Source organism: Conger conger, chromosome 6, assembly GCF_963514075.1.
Source record: "Conger conger chromosome 6, fConCon1.1, whole genome shotgun sequence".
NCBI lineage: Eukaryota > Metazoa > Chordata > Actinopteri > Anguilliformes > Congridae > Conger > Conger conger.
The window spans coordinates 38992674-39017649 of record NC_083765.1 but is presented as its reverse complement, the minus strand read 5'-3'; positions in this window follow the sequence as shown (position 1 = coordinate 39017649).

Sequence of the window (24976 nt, the reverse complement as noted above, 5' to 3'; positions counted from 1 at the left end):
GGCAGCTGTTTCCAAGAAACCAACAAAACGTGTGGGTGGGGGATGCCGCTTTGAATTAGGGGGCAGCAAGAGGCCAGGGCCGGCGGCCTTTCACCAGGGGGCGGTGGTGGGTATCTGATTCCGCTCTTAGGGACGTTATGATCTTATACGCTATGTTCCAGAAAACATGCTGATTCCTGGTGGCACCCAGAACAGATGGAGGCCATGGGACTTATACAGAAATAAATCATAGTAAAATAAAATAAAAATTGCAATAAAAATTCTATACATAAAAAATTACGGAAGAGGTACATAAAGTTCATACAATCGTAATAACAATACTATCAGAATGAAAAAAACTATCAATAATTCTAATCTCTAACTCAATAATACATTCACAATAATGGATTAATTAGCTGTATTGACTTTTCAAGAATCTGTTTTGCAAATATTGATTCTCACTTACATGTAATGTAATACAATACACAGCACAGATATCTGACAGATTGAAAACAGCACAACATGATCAGATGGAGCAATCCAGCATACAGCCCATTCACCCTCATGTGAATGCCCTCAGCATGCTCAGATTCCCATTGCAGTACTTTATCGACACTCAGTGGGCACTTTATTAGGTCTTAATTAGACTTATTCTTTAGACTTATTGTTTTTTTGCTGCTATAGCCTATCCACTTAAGAGGTTTGATGTGCCGTGTGTTGAGCAATGCTCTTCTGCATACCACTGTTGAAAGGCGTGGTTATTTCTGTTACTGTCACCTTCCTGTCAGCTTTGACCAGTCTGGCCCTTCTCCTCTGACCTCTCTCATTAACAAGGCGTTTCTGCCCACAGAACTGCTGCTCACTGGATATTTTTGTTTTTCACACCATTCTCTGCTCCAGAGACTGTTGTGTGTGAAAATCCCAGGAGTTCAGCAGTTCCTGAGATATTCAAACCACCCTGTCAGGCACCCACAATCATTCCATGGTCAAAGTCACTGAGATCACATTTCTTCCCCATTCTGACATTTGCTCTGAAAAACAGCTGAACCTCCTGACCTCTTGAAATGAGATAAATAAAAATAAAATAAATAATTACAAAATTTAAAATAAAACAAAAAGTTGAATCTTTAACCAGATGCAGATAATAAAATATTTACTGTGCAACATTTATGGATTCAGGGATATATTCCACAGAGCAGTGGTTGGATCCAGTGTGAGAGTGAGTATGATGTTGGGAGTAGCAGGTTGTTGAGTTCCTGGCTGGTGGGATCTAGATTGTAAGAGAGGGTTCTGCCATGACGAAGCACCCAGCTACACTCCTCCATTATCAGAACTGAGTTACAGGCCTACCTACAGGTCTACTGCAGAATCTCTCATTCCTACCTGCAGACTGACTCATTCCTGCCTGCAGAATCACTCATTCCTACCTGCAGAATCACTCATTCCTGCCTGCAGAATCACTCATTCCTACCTGCAGAATCACTCATTCCTGCCTGCAGACTGACTCATTCCTACCTGCAGAATCACTCATTCCTACCTGCAGACTGACTCATTCCTGCTTGCAGACTGACTCATTCTTGCGGACTGACTCATTACCTGCAGAATCACTCACTTTTGAAGCTAGCCAATAAGCCACAAGCAAGAAAAAAACAAAACAAAAAAAACACTGTGTGTGTGCATGTTTGTGGAAAAAATGGTCTTTTAAGTATGTTCCCATATTTTGTCTTCCTTTTTTGGCTGAAGCACTCCCTCCCTCCCTCCCTCCCTACCTTTTCTCCTCTCTCCCAACGAAAATCTGTTTCTTCTGTTAAAGCCTTTTAAATTGTTGGAAATTATTTTCCCCCTTTTTAGCTGGGGCTCTCCCTTACTACCTCCCCCCCTCTCCCTCTCTCTCTCTCTCTCCGGACTGAAGTAAAGGCGCAGATTTGCTGAAAATCAGTGGCTTTTGTGCACGGCAGCGGGAGCTTGGTGAAATGTTTGGACACTAATACCCATTCATAGCGCTGGCTCCATAAATAAGAGCTGCCAGCTATGTGGCTGCAGTGAAGTGCTATTCTCTAGCGCCCAGCGGGGCTCCCTGTTCACATTAGCTCTGCAGGGGGGGGTAGCTGGCCGAAACAGCCAGGCAACTAAATCAAGACATTTTCAACTTCTGACAAAATTACTATAGGGGGAAGAAAAAAGCTGGTTTTAAAGATGGTTGGTGGGATGGTGTGAAGGGGGGCATGGGGGGGTAGGGGGCAGGGAGGGGGGGTTGGGAGTAAAATCTTTTCAAACTGGCACATATTCCAAAAAAAAATACCTTTAAAGGAAATTTCCAGAGTGTTTGAAGAGCACGAGGAAGCGCAATTCAGCTATCGTTAAGGTGCCAATCTGTTCTGCTGTTGTGAAAAACATTTTTTGGAAAGGGATGGGGGAGGGGGGTAAAACAACCCTTCCTCTTTTCTTCCAAGATTGAAACACACAGCCATCTTAGAGGCCCATAGGGATTTTTTTCTTTCCTTTTGGGAATCAAATGAAATCTGCCAGGAAATAAACTATTTTTTGATCTTCAAGGACACACATTTTTATTTTGTATTCATATATCTGAATAATCAGAGAAAAGAGTAATATAAGCAAAAGAAATGTGGTAATTTTGTGACATCATCAATCGGACAAATGTGTCATACAGTATAGTACAAAGCGATGTGTGTGAATGATAGGACAATAGATGACCAGTATAATTGTTGGCCGTATGGTTGTGTGTACAAGAAAAGATTCTCCTTTGCTAAGGGGTATAGGCATACTAGCTACATGGATGATTACATGGACGATTGTCATGTGGCTGTGCTGCGTGGCTAAGGGAGTGTTTTATTAAACGTATAAAGCAGGGGTGTACTGTGCTGTGTAACTAAGACAGGGAGGTAAGCCGTGTGGCTAGTTGAGTGTGCTACGCTATATGGCTAAGAGAGGGATGTGTTATGTTCTGTAGCAAGGGAACGGAGTGCTACAACAAGTACACGATAAATTGATATTCTATGCTACATAAGGAAATGAGGGGCTATGTTATTTGGCTTACCATGGCTTGTACTATTTGGTAAAGTAGGTGTGCTGTTCTCCAGTGAAGGAGGGGTGTAATACACTATAAGGCTTAGGTTTGGGTGCACTACAGTATGTGTTTACGCAGGTGTGCTATTGGAAGGGTTTGCTATACCACACTGAGGACAGTGTGCTAAGGCTGTGTATGCGGTCGGTCGTTCACAAAGCTGGGATCTGCGAGATCATCAGGACTGATAGGAGCCCTCTTGTGCCTTCAAGGGAGGCCCCAAAAGGAGAGGCTCACCCTAACACCCTAACAAGTGCATCACACTGGGTGGGGCCCACAGACACTCCACTTTATACAAAGCCATCTGAGATTGGCCGCAGCAGAGGGGCCGCCATCTCGATTAAGGCAGGGTTAACCTCTCAATTTTACCAAAAGCGAAAAGAGGAGCATGGCACATTTTTTGTGTTTTTTTTTTTTTTTTTTGCAAACAGCGCTTTGTATAATACGCTCCCCCCTCAGTGGAACACTGAGCCCATCAGTGCCGTAGCCCCTCAGCTAGGACCGAGCAGGGACTCAAACAAGGTTGGGCAGTGCCCCCATGAGGACGCAGGGTTGACCGTGTCTGTCTCCCGGCAACCAGGCTTGTTCTCCCCCCTCTTTTTCTCTCTAAGCACTGTGATCTAGAGATGAGAGACCTATGTGGTCTCTCTCTGTACCGCTACATCTCATCCATCTCTCTCTATATTTATATCTTTTTTGTCTTTATTTCTTCTAACCCCTGCTTTCTCCCTCTCGCTTCTTTAGCCCTACCTTTCTCTCCACCTCTCCTATCTCCTAACTTTCTCTGTTCCTTTTCTCCTTTTCAATCCCTCTTCTATCCTCCCTCGCTCTTACTTTGTCCTCTGGCTCAGTTCTCTCCTTCTATCAACCTCTGTTTTTTTCTGTCTCTCAGGATCAGATTTTTTTGGTCAGTGCGTTCTCCACTGTGGACTGTCCCTGTGGATAGACCCGGCACGGTCAGTTCTGGAGCTCAGCTGAACCGTGGCCTAACCAGGACCCACACAGGAACACAAGAGGTCCAAAAAGTCAAGTACAATCCCTTCGAGATGCTGCCCAGTTCTGAAAGCTAGTTTCAGCATGGTGTGCAGTTGTATAAGTCTGCAACCAAAAGAAATAGCACACAACACACCCCTGCCGATAGCTCTTTAATATGGGTTAAGTGACTACAGACAGTGAAACGATTGTTCTTCTGTTGATCATTTGCTGAACTGAAGCATGCAAAATAATCATGCATAAAATCCATTGCATTGCTGTCTCACTGTTTTTAAAAAAAATTGCCAATGCCTTCTGTGCATTATAGCCTCTCCAGCACTAATAATTATTATAATAAGGAGTTAAAAATGTGTTTTGTGCCCGGTGCTTTCTGCAAAGCCCAGATGGCACTTAATTGGTTGGCAGTAGGAAAGAGGGGGTCTCCTTTGAGGTGGGGAGAGAGAGGATTGCTCCTGTTTGAATCATTCCAGCGGAAGCCTGGCTGTGTGTGTGTGTGTGTGTGTGTGTGGGTGCGTATGCGTGTAAAAGTGTGTGCTTATGAGTGTGGGTATGTGTCTGCCTGGGAACACTGAGTTCCAGAATTATTGGCACCATTAATAAAAATGGAGAAAAAGGCTGCATATAGTGTAATAAACAACATGGATAATGATGTATATTTTATGTTGAAACATACAGGAAAACTGTATACTTTCATTTCAATACATTTACTCTCGTGTTTCAATGCTTTTTATTTCGGGATCTCATTTTTACTGAGAATCACAGGTGCCAAAATTGGCACCCTTAACAATACAATTTCACTTTAATTTAGTTAATCTCAGTCTAAAGGAACTAAATTGTATCACACTGTTTCAATAGAATATAAAAATTGAGGTAACAAGCAAAATCTCTTGGCAGAAAATGTAGTAGCAGTTGTACTATGTGAGGGTGGGTGCCCCAGTGTACAGTACGTGAGTGTGTGTGTAAGTGTGTGTACGTGAATGTGTGTGTGAGTGTGTGTGTCTGTGTATGTATCAAATAGTGTCATTCCTGGTTAATCATGAATATCTTTATTGGACAACCTCGCTAGGAACACTTCGATAATGGCAGCTATTGCTGACAATCCCTCCCAAAAGTAACTGCTTGACCTTTTGGGATTTGAGAAAAAAAAAAGTGTGTATCTAACCAGCCGTGGATGCTGGAACCGGAACCTGAACAACAGTGACTTAAGTGAAAGACTAACATTTTGACTAACCGTTGCCCTGATACATCCGAGCATGGAGCCCTCCCTCCAGCTATCTCCACTGCCCCCAATTGAGCTGTTGGGGGTTAAATGCAACATCTACAGTCCTCGTGGCATTTAGAGGGTGAGTTTTGAAACAGGTGGCTAGCACTGTGTGGGAAAAGACGTCTTTTAAAGGAACGCGTGTCAAGCTGTTAAGCCTGAGAGAGCCACCATCCAGCCACAGGACTCAGATACAGGATCCCATTATCAGTGACACCCAACAGGCAACCGCGGTCAGAGGTCCTTCTGAGCCCTGGTAAAGTTCAGGTCTTCCTGGATTCATTAGAGTGCTTTTTTTGGTGCAGGGGGGCAAATGGCACCCCCTGTCATTTATGTTCCGCAGAGACGGGGAGGGGGGCTAAAATGTCTACCTCTGTCAACGGCCTGTCACATTAAGTTCTATTCTTTTCCTTCCTTTACGATGCATATGCAGAGCTCAACTACCTGGGAGAGGTTGTGTTAAGGGAGAGCGGCCAACGATCCTGGGATTCTCATATTGAAATGTTTCTCTGACATTTCCCAGAGAAATGGCGCCCCATAAAAAAAACTCACTTTCACATCACACGAATGTGCAGCTAATGAGTCTGTTCTTTTTTTAATCGCTAACATGGTTGACAACCAACTTGTCACCCAACCCCACCTGGCCATGACAATTCTAGATGAACATAGGGGCAGGAGTAGGGTGTCATTAAACACATGGGGAAAAACAACAGAGAATCCAAAACGATTTTATAAAGTTGGACACATCATCATGTCAGTGTCACATAAACAGGCCACACTCAGTGTAATTCCAATGTCCCACATGCATTTGAACAGATTAGGAACAGACACACACACACACACACACACACACACTCACACAGGCACACACACACACACAAACACACGCACACCCACAGATAAATAGCTGTCAGGGCCGCTCCATGTTAATAATGTAATTCCCCCTTCCCTAGAGGCCGGCTCTATTCAGCTGGGTTTCAGTGTATTAAAAGGGTTAAAGGTGTGCAGTAAATTTATGGTGGCTCTCCCCCACCATTGGGCCAGATCACTAATGGATGACCTCGAGGTTCCAGAGCTCCAGACTTTGGGGGATCGTATCGCAGTGCCTCATACCCTATCCTTCTCCTCTCCTGGCCTTAACCTTTTACTCCCTGATCTTTGACCAACACCTGCTTCCAGTCTGCAGCCAGAGGGATAGGGTGGGGGAGGAGGGCATTTGAATAGTGGGGGGGGGGGGGGGGTTGGGGTGGGGTGTAAATATGAGGGGGGAGGGCAATGGACCAAGTTCTCATAATCTGATGTAAATTTATTTTCACCTCAAATGCGTCATTAGCCGTAATTTTTGTTTCCGGAAAGATCCATCTGCTTTCTTTAAACAGGGATCGGGCTCTGTCGTTGGTGAAATGATATAATTGAACAGCAGGTTGTGGAGCTCGTTTTAAGTGCCACTCTGGGTTTTGCACGACCCGACATGCAAGGCACGGACAGTACGTCGACCTCCCTATCCCTTCCCTGCAGTTCTCTTCTGCAGCGGTTCTCATGTCAGCTTAATAGACCAAACATTTCTCTGCTCGCATCCTACAGCTCGACCGTCCACTCTGGTACAGTGCAGGTTTATTTGTTTGGACAGGTATGCCGGGGAGGAGAGAGGTAGTTATCTGGAGATAAACCCTCTCCCTGTGGCATTGGGCTGGGGAGGACAATATTTGCTGGCCACTCTAATATGTTGTGAGAGGTAAATAAACTTTCAGAGGGAATCGCTCAGGTAGCTCTCCAGGGGCCTGCAGACATCCCCTGTACAAGCAAACCCTACTGGCTGACTGCTGCAACTATTCTGTATAAGAATGGTTCCGATTGACTGATGGCCACAGCCACGCGGTACAAGACAAGCTCCTCCTGGTCGATAGCTGTGAAGAGCAGTGGCTATTGGCTGATCATGGATGTGGGGGCGACATGGCTCAGGCAGTAAGAGCAGTCGTCTGGCAGTTGGAGGGTTGCCGGTTCGATCCCCCACCTGGGATGTGTCAAAGTGTCCCTGAGCAAGACACCTAACCCCCAAATGCTCCTGACGAGCTGGTTGGTGCCTTGCATGGCAGCCAATCGCCGTTGGTGTGTGAGTGCGTGTATGAATGGGTGAATGAGAAGCATCAATTGTACAGCGCTTTGGATAAAGGCACTATATAAATGCCAACCATTTACCATCAATCACAGATATAAGTGGGGATTTAAAAAAAGGTACAGTGCTCCTACACTTAAGATAAACTTTCAAGGTTCATTACATTTTCTTCATGCAAACTTAGGCACCTGAGTCAAACAAAATGATGCACTGTGTATATTTCCAAAATAAACCAATTTTCAACCAATTTTTTATTTGATTCATAGTGTAGCGATGTGTGTGTAGAACAGCATCTGCAATAGAATATTTACTGTATGGAATGTACCACAGTATATGCAACTGGGGCAAGTCATAGACATGCTGCAGTAAAAGTTTTATTGGCAAACATGGATGTAGTTTACAGTGAAAAAATACTGGACGTCACAGGAACAGAAATGCTGGTTTTCATCTACTTCATTTGGCCTCATGCTCTTGCCAACATCACATCATATGTCCTCTCTTGCCATATACTGGGGAAAGAACCACTGTGCCTGCCTGATCCATCCCTGGCAATCATCAGCTGATACAGTATATCCAGGCATCCAGTTTCCATCCTCTATGTTGAATGGCTTTTGGGTTTTGAATGCATTTCAATGTAGTATTTGTGGCTTAGCTAATTGCTATCCACTTGGATTTTAGTCTATATGTTTGGAACTCAGTTTTAAAATAGTGTGCAAAGACTTACAAATTGTTTTTTGGTGGTTAGTCTGACGGATAAATGCATTTTTGAAAACTTAAAGTTAGAGTTAACTTAGAGTTAATATTGCATACAAAATGCACAAAATACTTACCTAGGAAAAAAAACCTCTTTGAATGCTTTATCCATCCCTAGCAATCTTCCAGATACATACGTGCCGGTATGCAGCATCCGTTGCATTCAGGAGGGATATCTGATCATGTGAACAGTGGTCATATACCTTTCACCTCTGTGTGGAAAATCACTGCTCTATGGGGTGGAGGAATGGTGAGTATGGAGGGAGGAACAGTGTCATCATCCTTGGACAGGCTTCAGACCACTCTATGAGGGCACAGGCTTGGTGAAATGCCACATTGTCCCATATGATTACGAATGTTTGCACTGAGATGAGGTGCTCCGTATTGTATGGGCCAATCACTGGTATGTGTAACAGCAATCAGAGGATATAGCTGAGCACATTGTGATGTTGGCTCCCCTCTGGCCTGGAACATCCACTGTAGCTTTTTGTCCAATGATAAGGTAAGATATATGGACATCTTAAATGGACATATTGGTAACTCAGTTCCTTTACACGCTCCAGTTCCTCCAATGGGGATGGTATACAGCAGCTTCATTGTGATGTTTTCTCAGGATTCACATCAAACTTACATTTTGCACATTTGGAATGTAGCATTGTCTCCTAAGACTTTTTTTTTAAATAATTTTTGATTGTCATTACATTTCAATATGCTATTAGGTGGAAGCTGACCTAATTTAAAGGTTTGACAGTTGGTTAAGATGTGCAAAAAGTGCTGTAGATACTCGAACCAGCAAAATTGGAGTGACGAAATAATTCAGGAATTTTGAAAGATGTTGTCATTGAATGCATTTTGTGTCAAAGAACTGAAAAAATGGTCCACAGTGTTATTCACATAGACTGCTGTTGTGCTACCTGTGTTCAGTCTTTTTGTGTTAAGCGTTCTCAGTATTGGGATGGGTATAATGAATGAAACAGGAAATGCATTTTTTGTCAAAGCAATGAAAATTGTATTCACAGTTTGGTCCACAAACTGTGGTGTTGTGCTAACTGTGTGAAGAGTTGTGAAAACGTAAACTTGCTATTAAAAAAAGCTTGTTAGCAATTGTAAAAAACAGTAAAAGGCCTCAACAGCCATTAAGGTATAGGTTGGGGGTGACAGTGACCTGGGACCGCTGGCCTGCATTGTCCTGCCATCTGCACAAACGTGAACTTTGCCTCTCAAACTTGGCTTCTCAATTAACATGTCCAGCTGGTCAGAGGGTTCCGGCAGATCCCTAATATCATTATCCCACCACACCAGAAGCACATACAGTATAGTAGTAGAAATATTTAGAGAGAGCGAAGGAGAAGTGAGACTGTTCATAGGTACATGTGAATAGTGTGTGAGACTGTGTATGCTGGTGTGTGTGTGAGTCTTTGTGTATTTGCATTTGAATGACTGTGAGCATTTCTGTGGTGTATGAGCAAATACAATATGTGTGCGTATGTGTGAGCATCTGTGTACATTGTGTGTGTGTGTGTGTGTGTGAGCCTTTGTGTATTTGTATGTTTATGACTGTGAGCATTTCTGTGCTGTCTGAGCAAATACAGTATGTGTATGTGTGAGCATCTGTGTACATTGTGTGTGTGTGTGTATGTGTGTGTTGCCTGTAGGACGGAGCCTCTCTGCTGGTAATCTCACCCCGCGGCCCTACAGAAGGTGCCGGATTTGGGAGTTGGCACGGCGACGGGGCCGGTGCTGTCTGATTAGATAACAGGGGTGCCGCTGCAGGCACTGGTGGTCAGCCATGCTGAAAGTCTCCCCGACGGTCGCCATCCATCCTGGGGGGGCGTTCAGTGCTCTGACTCACCCATCGGCATGGTGAAACGGACAGTACCACCTCCCGCCAGATGCACAGTATTAGCCGGCCTTCCAACCGAGATCCGCCAGCCAATCCCCGGGACAAATTGGCCGTCATCAACATCGCTGAAGGGATGCCAGGCAGAGGAGGGGACGAAACGCTTTTCCGTTTCGCTCTTTTTTATTATAACTGGGAAAAACATGGAAAGGACTGCCAAGTTGTTAGTCCTTTGACTATTCATGTTATAAGCATTCAAGCAGCCTTCCATTTCCCCATCCCTTCTCTTTCTATCTCTCTGTATTCTCTACACCCCCAACTATCTCTCTTTCTATACCATTAGTGCATCCAGCTAAATCACATGGGCAATGATGCCTGACCCGGCTACCAACTTTTCCAGACCAGTGAGTGTATATGGAACATCAGAGTAATAGTGTAAAAACAGCAGGTTACTGCAAATGAAGTAAAAACTAAAGTTATGAAGTTCACCTGGAAGACGGGAAGGTGCTCCAAGCAATGTCCTGAAACAGCGCTCTTTGGCACTGAAGTCACAACCGGCAAGGCTGGTGGAGCGGGGTTCAGCGGGAGATACCGGCTGACTCCTGCTGCCATTCGGTAAACACGCCAACCAGACGAAGACCAGCAGTCCAGCCACACGTCAGAAAATGGAACAGGCCGACAGCAGACCGGGACAGCCCCCTGCACAAGCCGGGGTTCAGTGCATGGGAATGGAAGATAAAGTGGCCTCGCGGTCACCCTGAAGCTATGAAATAATTGAAGAAATATAGCAGGACTATTAACGGTATGTGCAGTGCTTGCTTGGCTTACTTTGGAATGAGGCCTACAGAAGAAAAAAACAGGATGTTCTGGTCACACACTACTTATTGCGCAGCTGTGCAAACAATAGAAAACACAGCTTTAAAACTGTATGATTTGTTTTGTTTTTTTGTTTTTTGTATTATGCAGACAACAGTTTCAACAGCTTCCCAATCAGAGGAAGTTGGCTTTTTAGATTTTCAAATGTTACTGCTGCCATTGTGCTTTTTCTAGCTTTTTGTGATTTGGTTGGGAAACAAGGATGATACAACATCTTTCATTTCACCTCATCTTCCATCTCACACAATTATAGTTGCACACAGGAGCATTTTTATTTCTCCTTTCCGTTTATTTCTTCTCAATGATCAAAATACATCCATGTTTTGGTTGAATTTGCAACCGGCAGACCAAACCAAGGTCTGATTGGTCATTTCAGCCTGTACAGGCAAATGAAGGAGAGAAAGGAGTTTAGCTTTCAACATAAGTTAAACCGGGTTGACTTGGCAGGGCTTGTAGAAACCACTTCCTTGATACGGTGCAAAATTAAACCCTGATTTAAAAAATTTTTTTATTTCATCTCCCCTAAGGGAGGGGTCTCAATCTCCAGTTGTATGGGGCCGCAGTGTGTGCAGGTTTAACTCCAATCCTGAAAAGATCCATAATTTTTCTGGTTTCCTTTCAATAAGCAGCTAATTTAGGCCTTGGCAAGATATGTAGGCTGCAACCCTCTAGGGCTAGAGCTTGATATCCCTGTCCAAAGAGCATTGCAGAGGGAAGGAGTGTTAGAGGAATCCAGGTGGAGGACACTGTGTGTGTTCAATATGAGACCCCTAGCAACCTACCTCCCTGCCAAAAAGACACGGGTTCGGCCCGTTCCCCTACCCTTCCCTCCGCAGCGTCTTATTTAAAAAAAAGGCATTCCAGGGCCGGGTACAAGCAGGGGCGTCTGAAATTACCCCCGGAGTAATGAAAGAAACCCCCCGCCCCCACCACTGCACAGTCCCGCAGCCCTCCGAAGACGTAAAGATAATGTACGTGTCACTCTAAATTCGCCGGCGTTGGAAAAGAGGCGACATAACACACACCAATGATGTCCCTGATCACAGGGAGGAACCCGTCTTTTTTTTTCCTCTGCGGGAACCGTGTCGAGTGTGGTTATCATCAAGCGCCCCCGATCCTCCGCTCCCCCGGCACAAATCATTCCCTGCCTCCGCCGGCCCCCGGCTTCAGGGGCGGCCAGCTTCAAAAGCAATTTCGCCTGAAAAATAAGGTGCTTTTCTTCAATTTTCTGCCCATTTGCACGGGGTTAGTGTTGTTTACCTGCCTAGTACCCTGGTATTTACATACCTCTTTAAGGAAAAATTGCTAGGTATGATTTATGGACTGCTACGAGAGCACAATTTTCCATGTCGTGCACCTAATCTGAAAGGCCACAAGGAAAGGTCACATTGGCCATACAAATACCAGGCCTCCTTCTTTCCAGAGCGAGAGGATATTCATTTTTCTTCCGAAGATGACAGGCTGGGCCGGCACGGAAGAGGGACCGCGATATGCGCGAAAACGCTGCGGAAGCTCCATAATGACTAGCCGGCAAGCGCACTCCAGACAACACTCGGAACAGTGCTTCCGTCACTAGAATTATGCCTCCCATTAAAAATTGAAATGTGCTGTAGATTAGTGACACCTCGTGCCGCGCGGGGGTCTCGCTTTGGGCAGCGCCGATTGCTTTGTTTCTCGTTCCGCAGGTTTGACCGTAATGAGCCTGGCGACAAACTCCAAAACAACTTCAGTCGTTTCTGGGCTCTCCTGGGCTGAGGCGAGCCGTTTTTAACATGTACGCTTAATGGAAATGTTAAATATGCCTCTGAATTGAAACCGTCCACAACGTCGTCATATTCATGTTGACATGGTTCTCAAAGCTCAGCTATACAATCTGGACAATCTCACTCTTGCTGCTTATAATGGTTTCCATACAGTTGCTTCAACTTTGCTAGCATAAATTGCTGCAATTGCTGTGCTAGCATAAGCGAAATACAAAAAAACAATGACATAAATAGTACCCCGCTGTTAAATACAGCTATTCTAGCTAGACCAGCTTGAACATTGAGCTGGTCAAGCGGGTAATAAACTGGTTTAGCTGGGTCTGAGCTGGTAAAACAGCTAGTGCTGGTAGCTTGTCTGAGCTGGAATGTGGTCATCCAGTTACCAGCTGTATCAAAACATAGCTTGAGCTGTTTTTTCAGCAGGTTAGCTTTTCCTGTGTTAGCCTAAAAGGTTGCACTTGCCTGTGTTTGCTTAATCAGTTGTGTTCCCTATGTTAGTGTAAATGGTAGGGCTACTTGTGTTACCTTATGGTAACCTTATGTTACCATAAATGCCATTTACTCTCTTAAGATGAATGGTAGCATGTCCTGCAGTGTGCTAGTACTTTTGACATTTGTATACATTAGTGATAGCATGACTGTGTTGTGTGATGGAGCTCATGGCGGGTTTATGTGATGGAGTCAGGACCTGTACCCTGGCCCTTGACTTGGCTGTGATATGACACCAATCGGTAGAAACACTCGATTGCATGAGAGAGAGAGAATGCGTACGATGTTATGTGAACCAAGAAATGGTCACAGATACATACATGGCCTAATTGAAACCCCAAACAACACTGGTCTTATGTAGAATGGTACATGGTTCGATGACAATACACTTTTTATAACATTGCTATGGCAATGGAAAGTTGACCTGTGTTGACACAGACATAGCAGACGTAGTTTCTGTTTACACACTAATGGAAGTGTGTGTGAGAGTAACAGTAAATCGGTTTGGCTGAACCTTGGCCTGTGTGCCATTCAGTTTCTTTGAAACATTAGAAGTGCCGTTAGTGGGATTGCAAGATAACACGGCTTCCTTAATGATCACTGTAAGATTATACTGTTTCACTGAAGCCCAGATAATGACCCTTGACTAACCATACCAAAATAGGGGTTGTGACAAGTTCAGCGGTCACTAAAATGAAACAGCCAAACTTTGCCTGAATCTGGACATTCCGGCCAATACCTTTCCAAATTGTTACACGCTCAAATTAGACTTTTTTTCCACTTGATGCTTGACAGCTGGGTTCCAGTAAATATTATTGTTGTGCTTCTTGGTAATTTAATATTAATTGAACATCACATCTGTCCTGTTAGCTTCTCTGAATAAGAGTTTGTGGCAGATATATTATTAATAGGGCACATAACAAATGAGAAAAAATAAATGCTAGCACCAAAGAGAAGGCAATGGTTTCAAATGGAAAAGCACTGCCATATTTCCAGCTAATGTGTGTTTCCTGGCATTTTCAGAGAGGTCAAAAGCTGTGATGTCAGCTCACTGAGCAGTTCACCGTCTCAGATGCACACCGCATGTTTGCATTAGAATGGTCCACCAGTTAATGCTCTACGAACTGAGGCAAAAGAAAATTGTTTTAGGCATAATATAACATATTCAAATCACACTGCCAGCACTTCCATATAAATGTGTTTCCACAAGGACACAGCAGTGAAAAGACGTATACGATGTTATGTCCGTATACAAATCTACATTTTAAAGTGTCAATTACACATTACTGCTGATTAATTGATGAATTGACTGATTAAGTGCTCGTGCCCGGTGTTCATTATTATCATTTACTGCTGAGTGTGTCGTTGGTGTCGTCCCTCCTCCCTGCTTCTGGAAGCAGGGGGATCAAGTTCAGCTTAATGACGAACCCTGGTTGACCCTCTTTACCGGGGGAAACAAATGGAACGTCAAGGTGACGTTTCAATTTTCAGCTGCTCCTCTTGGGTGTCCCAGAGTGGGGAGCAGATGTCGCGCGCTGGGTCGGGCTCCAGGGGTCAGGGGCGGGTCAAGGTCACCATACGCCAAGGTTAGGGTCAGATAAGCATGGGGCCAGGTCGGGGGGCTTCTGATGCCCGAAGGCCAGTCAAGGGGAGGGAGTGGAGAGGTGGGGCGGGGGGTGGGGTGGGGATCAAGTGTTGCTCCTGGGAGAGAGCAGGACGAGCTGGGATTGGTGAATGGGAATGGGTGAGCCCAAAGCTCATTAGCTGAGTTGTGTTTTCTGTGTCCTCCTTCTGTTGCTTCCTGCCTCTCAGGTTACTCTTGTCATTTGTTTATGTATGTACTTACTATTCTATTTATTTCCTTTAAGAAAGTTATTGGTTTTGTAGCTGAAGACCGTGCACATCAAAATGGCTTCAGCTTCTAGCTCCCAGTTGGTGGACGGTCTTATTCCTCTCTTTTCCATCGATAAGATCAGAAGTTGTCTTGTCCTTCTCTCTGGAATCAGCTTTTTCATCAGACCATGACACGGTTAGGTTTACTTGATGACTTTCCTATTTTTTACAACCCGTGTTGATGTGTAAAATAGTACAGGTATGTGAATCAATTTACTGCCAAAGCTGTAGTTGTCAAAGCTATAGTAGGTTATTTCACTGAAAAAGGAATGAACAGGCATGAGCCATCAAATGAGAAGTCTGTGTCCTTCTGCCTCATTATTTTTTAAAGATATCTGTCGAAAATAAACATTGACATCGTCCCTGATCCCTCTGTACAGTATTGAATAATCATGTCTTGAATTACTCAGCCCCACATCATCAGATTTCTCACATATTACGTGGCACAGCATGTTATCCGCATCGGTCATTTAATTAAACTGTGATATATAGTTATTAACCCTCATATTATGTTAAGCTTTTATGACTGCTTTGATGCTTGGGGTCACATTGACCCCAACAGTTTGAATTGACACTAAATTATTGTAATACATTTTTTTTCACACGTTATGTGTTGCCTTCTTATTGTCTCCAAAATGACTAGCCTTTTATCCAGAGATATGAAAAATCTGTGGGAAAAATCTCATTGAAGAGCCTGAGGAAGGTGAATGTTTGACAGCTGTATGGGTGCCACCAGAATCCGCTAACATCACAAATAATAATTATACTGGTTGTATATTTTGTTACATTTTAGACAGCTACAGAGGTTAAAGCTAACCCCACACAACACCTTTTGTACGCACAGGATTTTTGAAAACAAAGCATTATGTATATTTCATGTTTACTATTTAATCCCACCAAATTAGAAAAATCATACAGTATCAAGATTTTAAAAAGGCTTACTGTTTTTTAGAGATATCAAGCACTGATTGTGTCAATTAGTAATATAGACCCCAAAGGATAATATGAAGGTTAAGAACAATCATGGCCACTCGCACAACTGGGCTGCACTGGAGGCTGAAAGGGTATCGAAAGGCACCTTCCCAGCTAACACAAAAATGTTCTCACAATGTTACTGGAATCAATGTTTTGTGTAAGCCGGGCAAATGCCCAGACACATGTTGCAGACACAGGTCCCAGAGCCCTCCAAGACAGTAACTACCAGTAACCTTTTTTTAACTTAAGATGACCCGACAGATTTATTTGATTTTCAAGTCTACAAATGTGATAATACTGCATGAAGGAAATGTTGCAAAATGTGTGGAAATGAAAGAGGTGCCAGAGTTGGACCCACACTGCAATGGCTAACTTACCAAATAAATACTAATACATCTGATAATAATACATATACATATATAGCCAAGTTGTTCAAGGCCTGTCACTAGAGGCTGACAACAGTACCTTAGTGAGGAACGCCTCTTCTAGACTGGAGTCAAAAGCCTACCTCCAAAAATAAGGATTCAGCTGTTAACTAACCTTCAATCAAGGCACCGATAAGTAGAATCAGGTGTCTTAGTGTTGGGCTAAAATAAAAAATCACATTGGCTCTTTTGGGATAACATTTGGCACTCCTACTGTAAATCAACAGGTTTCCAGTCCATCGCAATTGCAAAGTACGTGCCCTGGAGGCTTCTGTAGTTGAATTCTTTAAGCTTTGATCTCTTCCCTGCACTTTTCATGTATTCATCCAAAAGCTTCAGGCATTTATGGTGTAGATTCTAAAACAAGAAATATGTAACCTTATGGTATAAAAGAGCACAGGCAAGTGTTTTTTTTTTCTGTTGGCTTAATTCTGAATCTCAAGCACGTTCCCGCCTACAGCATACAGACCATGCTCACTAAAATGGCCTCTCCTTCCCCTGGAACTGTTGTTCAGCCGTTGCTCATCGCTGCCCAGCTTTTGCTCTTCATCACAGATTTTCACAGGCGTCTCTTTGGATGCATTAGCCTGATTACCAGCTTACTCACAGACATTAGCATGGCACTAGCGGAGAACAAGGTGGACATGCTGTTAGGACACAGCAGCCATTATGCAAAAGTCCATTTCACACTGATTTCCTGTGCTGTGAGTAGCAATGTCTACATTATACAAATGGAATGAATATGCTACTGCGCAGATGATGCACATTAGAAGGGAGCCAACATGGCTGCCCACTTTGGCAAGTCAAGATTAATTTGATCCTCCAGTTTTTGGAGTCTGACATTAACTTTTGTAAATTAATTACACATTTTCCCATTTGTAGTTTCCCATTTGAGATGTTAAATGTTATGTTATGTACAATACTCTGGTAAATGGGGGAAAAACGCATCCTTACAAACGCTATGGTCATTAGCGTCTAGCCATCACTTGCCCCTGGCATCTATTATTTGACAGAAAAATGTGTTATGTTAGAAAAGCCATATACAATATAATATATGCAAAATAATACATTACGGACTTAGAGAGAAGAGCGAAAAGCAGAAGAGCAAAAAACACTCTTCCTTAAAGGTCAGTCTTCCTTTGTAGTCAATAATTGACATTTAAACGAGGATTTCAGACGTCACTGATAATGTTACAGGAGGTAATGGGAAAGAGCGCTTGCCCCGGCACACAATTAGAGGCCTAATGAGATGCAAAAAAGAAGGGCCAACATGTTTGTGGAGGGGCGCCCCAACCCCTCAGTCATCAGGGTTCTGATGGATGTCTCCCCCAGAGCTGGCAAGAGGTGGCTTCATGCGGGCGTGGCAGAAAAACAATCGTACAGACTGACTCAGCGAGCTGATCACCGTTTAGAATCAAGAGAGGTGAGGGATACAGTCTGGTGTGGAGATGGAGGACCCTTTGGTCACTGATGGGACTTGTATAGTGGCCAATGATGTTCCTTCCATGTTTCCTCTGATTGGACAAATGGAACCCAGCCTGATTATTAAATGTGGAATGGAATGGGGCTTGTATCTAGTCCAGACATTCTCGATACGAGTGAAATAGAAAAAGTCATTCAAAGGTCTCTTCTTCAATTGCTCTTGCCAGGTGCATTTCAGCCAAACAAGATGACCAGAAGGCAGGGTTTGCACTTTTTGAGAGTATTCCATAAGTTCCAATAAACCAGACAAGCACGGTGAAGCATAGAAAATTATTTGACTCCAAAACAATTATGTATTTGATGCAGGTCTGGTTGTCTTTGCCTTGTTTTGTGGCAGTTTAGACATACTGGTGTATTGGGTATACTGTGAATCATATTGTGTCCAATTATTTAAAATACCTGGTATGAATACAGTTTTATATGATTTGATTATTTCATTTGACACATCAGTATCAGAATTAGATCTCCAGTGGTATAGTGAAGAACAACAGCCTTTTTAAATGACTGCAAGGGATGTATCCTTGACAGGGATTTAAGCATCAAAGTCCTATTCTGAGAATTATTGTATGCAGTGCTAGGATAATGTTATAATTTACGATAGAGTACTTAATGGCACATGTTAGTGCAATTATTATACTCTTTCTGAGTTCCTCTCGAAAGGAATGCTTCATTCTTGCAGGTTTCTTTCCGGATGTGGTCCATTATTTTATTTATACTGATTGCAGATTGAGTGATTAATGCAATTGCTGTTTGCCCCTTGAGAAAGAATGTTTTCAAATAATACTTCAATGTTAGCCTTTTTACTGTTTTCCATGTAAATACAAGATTTCCTGGATGAAATTATTACCTGATGAAAAGTATTGTACATTGTAGGGCTTTGTAAGCATATCACAGCCAAAATTCGAATGAAAATTAAATATGAAAAATTAAATATGTGTAAACAGGTATCACGAAATTCAATATTTTTATTTACATTACCCAATCATATATCCAAATTTTGTGTCAAAATTAAAATTCAACAATGCCATTTGCATTTGCCATTTCATGTAGTATTCACATTTCATTTAAACAGGGATTTCCACGCTTGATTGAGTAGCTTCATTGAAATGATAGCGATAATTGATTTTGTATTAACGCTAGTCTTAGATTTAATTTTGATACAAAATTCAAATACAGAATTGCATTGCCATTTTCCGTATTTCATTCACATTTTCATTTTGGCCGTGATATACTTCCATACACTGCAGAACAACAAAGTGAGAGAAAAAAGGAGAAAAGCGATAGGTGGACAGGTTTGTAAACAGACGAGTGGAGCGAGAGCGGCACGCCCACAGGTCTGTGGTGCCGTGGGGCGGTGCAGGGCCGGCGTGGGGCTGGCCTGTGGCCGCTGGCTGCTGGTCACGCTCCCTGACCGAGGGCCCGCCTTCAGTCTGTTCATTGCTCTAATTGGCACTCACTCAATCCGGCCTGCAGGACGAGGGACCAATCAGAATACAAATGGACTTCTCCTTCGCCCCGCTTCGGATTTTTGGCTGAAAGACTTTTCCACGCTGCTAACGGACAAAAATCAGGAGCCTGGGAAATCTGGGGCGAAAGAAAGCCCCTGGATTTCTTCATTATGAAAGAAAAGAATGCACACATGCACAAATAACAAATATACCCAACAGTACCAAAAAAAATATATATATAAGTAAAGTCTTTTTTTTAAAGAAATCAATCAAAATTTGCTTGTTACATTAAATCCAATTCAAAATGTTTATTAAATCTTATTTCAAAATGATAAAACCAACCTACTGCTTCCATATCCATACAGTATAAGGAAATGATCTTTCTGAAAATGTGAGGTTGGAACATATGCTTCCTGGCATATGTTTTTTTGACATAAATCCTTTTTGATCAAATATTCATAAAATACTCCCCCAGTAACACTCCCCATTTCCACCACCCCCCTCTGCCCCAAACCTATGCCCCCTGTTCCCTCACCTCCACCCACCACTTTCCCTCAGTGAGAGAGAGAGAGCCAGCAAGCTTTCAGCTGCCCTGCTGTTTGTTAGCAGCAATTAATTTTTCTGGTGCCTTCATTCTATTCAGTTCAGGTCTTTGTGCCGTAAATCCTGCCTTTTAAGATCCCCCTCCTGTGAAGAGGAGAAGAGAGAGGGAGGTAGAGAGACGGAGGGAGGGAGAGAGAGAGAGCGAGAGAGCGGGAGAGAACCCAGGATGACAGATTATCTTGGGCCAGTTAAGCATGTAATTGCTCAAATGAGTTAAAATCCCTTCAAATATCTGTCATCGCACCCCATCACACCACTTCACAGACTCAAATATTTGACAATTGATGAAGATAAACTAAAAAGGAATCTTCATTAGTTACCAACCACTGTGACGGGTTTTCTTTCAGCGTAAAGCATATATGCTCATGGGCTTATTACTGGACTTTAAAAACCTACAGGAAAAGAAAGAGAACAAAAATCACGGCGCTCCCAAGCTCCCAATTTGACATCTTTGATTCCACAGAGGTCTCAGAGACATATTGAATATGCTCATATTACATTACAGGCATTTAGCAGACGCTCTCATACAGAGAGACTTACAATAACGTGCAAATCAGAACCAGGGACAAATGCCCTGAAAACCCTAGAGGGAACTACGGTTCCAACTGCTAGTGATCACATACTGCAGATAAAAACTTGAACCCTGGTAGAATAATCAGATAACTGTCCAAGTCTAATTATTTTATAATTATTTTTCCCCATCTCCCATGGTGTTTGACCAGGCAACCGTGTGTACGAAAAGCCTATCAGTAGCTGTGTTCTGAGCCACCATCCAATGAAGAACCAGCTAACTGCTGTCCTTTCTCTCACTGGCTCCTGGCATAAAACTAGGAGAGCCACCCACATAGCAGTGTCATTTGTTTTGTACTACTGCTGACATGTCATCATTTTCACTTCCAGAAAATATTTTATGACCAATCTTTTTTTTTTTTACAGACTTTTTGAGCAGAATGAAAAAAAATAACAGAGATAGATGCAATAGATACACTCAGTGACCACTTTATTAGGTAGACCTGTACACCGGGTTGTTAATGCAAATATTTCATCAGCCTGTCATGTGGCTGCAACTAAATGCATAAAAGCATGCTGACGTGGTCAAGAGGTTCAGCTGTTGTTCAGAGCAAATGTCAGAATGGGGAAGAAATGTGATGTGATGATGGGGAGGGTGATATCTCAGAAACTGCTGATCTCCTGGGATGTGAATTTCTCCTGGGAGAAGAGAATGGCTTGACTTCTGAGCTTGCCTGCACGCACAATGCATCAAACCTCTAAGAGGATAGGCTACAGCAGCAGAAGACCAATAATTCAAAAAAATATGTCTAATACATACCTAATAGAGTGCTCACTGAGTCTATATCTGACAAAAAAAGTATACATTGAAAACATCTCTGTAACATTGGTACATTGGTAATGTCACTATGTGGTTAAAGTACAGACTTTCAGCTTTAATGTAAGGGTTTTTACATACATACTGGCTGAACAGTGTAGGGATTGTAGCCATTTTTATACATAGTCAATTTTGTATATCACTATAATAGTAGTAGCAGTTGCTGCATTGTAATGTACTCTCAATAATAATGTACATTTCAGATACAGACTGCGCTTTAACAGTAAAAGCAGTAACAGCACTCTAATGTATCAGCAGCATTAGTATACAGTACATTATAGACATTGGTGTAATACTGGTAGCAGTTGCGGTCAGATGAAATGTTGGACTGCCCACATGCCGGAACACTCTGAGCTGTGAGGGATGACGGACGGACAGGGCCGGCTGTCTCCACCAGGCTCTGGGTGTGGGCCGCGGGGGCCCTGCCAAGCCTCCACACATAGCTACTGTTGCTGGAGGCTTTGGCAGTTGGAACCGGGCCCTCTCGTGCAGTTTCATGCCAACTCCACCGAGGGCCTTATTGCTGTCTTCAGCATGAGTCTTCGATTCCGCCGTGGAAAAATAAATAATAACTCACAACGCGCCGCTTTGATGATGAATCCGGAGCTCCGACGAGGGAGGGTGATAATATTTCTTTTTTAGAGTTGTCGAAGATGCGCGCGTTTTCGTCCTACACATCAATCGCTGGGTCTACCAACCCCAGACCTCTCTCTTCTAGCACTGTCTAAGATTTCCTCTTCACAATTAATATCATAGCTCGTATAAGGATATATTTCCCATACAGCTGGATATTTTTACAATTAAATGAAATGTTGATTTAATTTATTTAACTGTGACTCAGTATGACATTCATAGCACCACACATACATTTGCACACCAGGGATACAAAACAAGTCATTACTTGAACATATGAACATTGCGTCTAGTGATAAATAATAATTAAATGTTAATCTTCAACATGCAGATGTATGAATAGTTTTTACCATTGACTGTGAAATTATGACATTAACACTATTTAATAACTGTTTAAAGAGGCACCTGGAGTATACAGTATACTCTCATGTCACGGCCGTCCACAATTATATAATAAAAGCATATTAAAAAAATTAAAAGCTGAAAGGTTATTATGAATAAATTGCTTGTTATTTAACTGTCACATCGAGGAAAGGTTGCATGCGCCGAATTAAAAAATGGCCGGCTTTTAGTCAAGATAAAAGGTTACACGTACAGATAACAGAAGGTTTCCGAGGGTTGCCAGGTGTGTGCGGGGAGGTGCCAAATGCCACCTCGGGCGGGGGAGTGGACGGCTGTCCGTGCTAGCGGAAGGCAGGGCGCATGTCTGATCATTACTTTACACAAGATCACACTGCGACCGCCTGCCAGGCCAAGCGGAAAGAAGCAGGGGCTCTTTTGGACGGCCGCCCAAAACCCAGGCACCTTGGACGGCCGTCAAGGAGACGAGCTCGCCCGCAATCGCCCGCCTGCCCGTCAGAGCTCGTTACAAACCAGTCGTCATGGCGATAACAGCAGGTTTGCAGCACACTGATTTATTTTATTTTTAAGATGCGCACCATTACACTGCGACAGTAAACCTTCGCCGAAGTGCGTGATAAGTAGTTGAATGGTGTTGCGGTATTGCGGTCAGGGGTGAGTGAATAGTCTTTTTTATTTTCCTTAGCTAGGATCCAATCAATATTCAACCTGCATCGCCATCTTTTTATTAGTTTACATTGCGGAAGAATTAAAGTAGAACTGGTGCACACATACAGCGATTATAATAAATGTAGCTAATTATTCTATTTTGTATGTATTTATGTACATTTTATGAATTGAATAAAAATGTAACCAAAAATATTCTTATTATCATTATTATTAGTATTATTATTATTATTAATATTATGATAAAACAACCCTTGAGTTTATTGCTGAATGTTGTGTTGTGCTCTGTGTGTGCCAGGGTACATTATGCGGTCTCTCTCGTGTTGTGTCTGAGCAATGAGCTCCCTTACACAGCCCTGATCACCGCTGACTCAGCCCTCTACTGTACAGTTCTTCAAAAGACCCTCACTGAAATCCACGCCTTTAATGATGTACGAAGGGACCGGATTTTTGGGCGGCGTGAAAACAAAGGGCCGGTTGAAGCCGTCAGCATGCGATTGCCCACGGCGGTTAGGAAGTTGAAGATGGGTGTCTGATGATGTCATCGCTCTCCCATGAAATAGAAAGGTGGGGGTGGCAACACATATGCCAGACTCAGCAGGCTCTCAAATACAGTACTGGCGTGACACGTACAGTATTTACTTTGTTTATAATTGCTCTTATGCTCAAATAAGTGCATTTATGTAACATTATGGAATCTCCATATCTGGGTTTTTCTGCATATTTAGATGTTTTAAAATAAAAATGATACCTTCCATACACAAAGAGTAATTGTAAGACACGCTTGGCTTTGTTTCTGATTGTACTTCACAGCGATAATCCTCTGACCTATTTACTGAATGTTTCATGAGGCAGAAGAAGCAGGTTTTTATTTTAGACACATTTTGATTGATGACGAGATGTTATCTGCCCATGATACCGTTCTCTTGTTTCACAAGGGCTACAGCGAGACGTGTCTCAAAGTTGTAAACATTGTGAGCACTGCTTCCAGTTCTGTACGGCACCTTATGTGTGCATTATTAATGATGGACGATGGGGTGGAGGTGTATTAATGGTGATTGAAATGCATGTTTCACATACGTGCAGGCATTCGTGTGTGTGTGTGTGTATGCGTGTGTGTGTGCATGTGCTTGCGCATGCACACACACCCCTGTGTCTGTGTGTTCTGTTATGGGATTTGTGCTCTGCTTGATTTATGAAAAAACATTACAGATACCCTGCAGAAAATTTTAAATAAATTGGAGAGGGACGAACAGAGCATTAATAATTCTACCGTAGTGGTGATACCTGCACAGGTTGTAATAACAGATGAGGCATAAACAAAAACAAGATGTGCTAGAATGTAAGAAATGTAAAATACATTACATATACTGCTGTATATTCATGCAAAAATACAATTAAAAGCAAATGTACTGGCATTGTACATTTTCTGTTTTTTTGGTTCTGTACTCCAGCACATTAGATTTGAAATAAAACAGTGGGCATGCGGTTAACATTCAGACTGTCCAAAAAAAATGTGTCACTATCCCAATACATTTGCATGTATTTGTTTGGATACACTATGTATTGATCAATAATGGGGTGTGTGATATTGCTTATTTGTATTCCTCCCCAATTATATTGTGATGCACTGTAAGAATGCTTTAACCATAAATTATTTAATCTGTTTTTATCTCACCCCACTACACCACAAGATGATGTTTGGTCAACACATATCATCATGTTTCTGTTGACCGCTCAATGAACTCATACTGCAAACCAAGAAAAATAGTACCATTTCATACCTCCACTATTTGACTTGAAAATCAAAAGTCAAATTGGTTATCAGTAGGTAGCACTGCCGCCTCACAGCAAGGAGGTCCTGGGTTCGAATCCCCGTCGGCCGGGGCCTCTCTGTGCGGAGTTTGCATGTTCTCCCCGTGTCTGCATGGGTTTCCTCCGGGTACTCC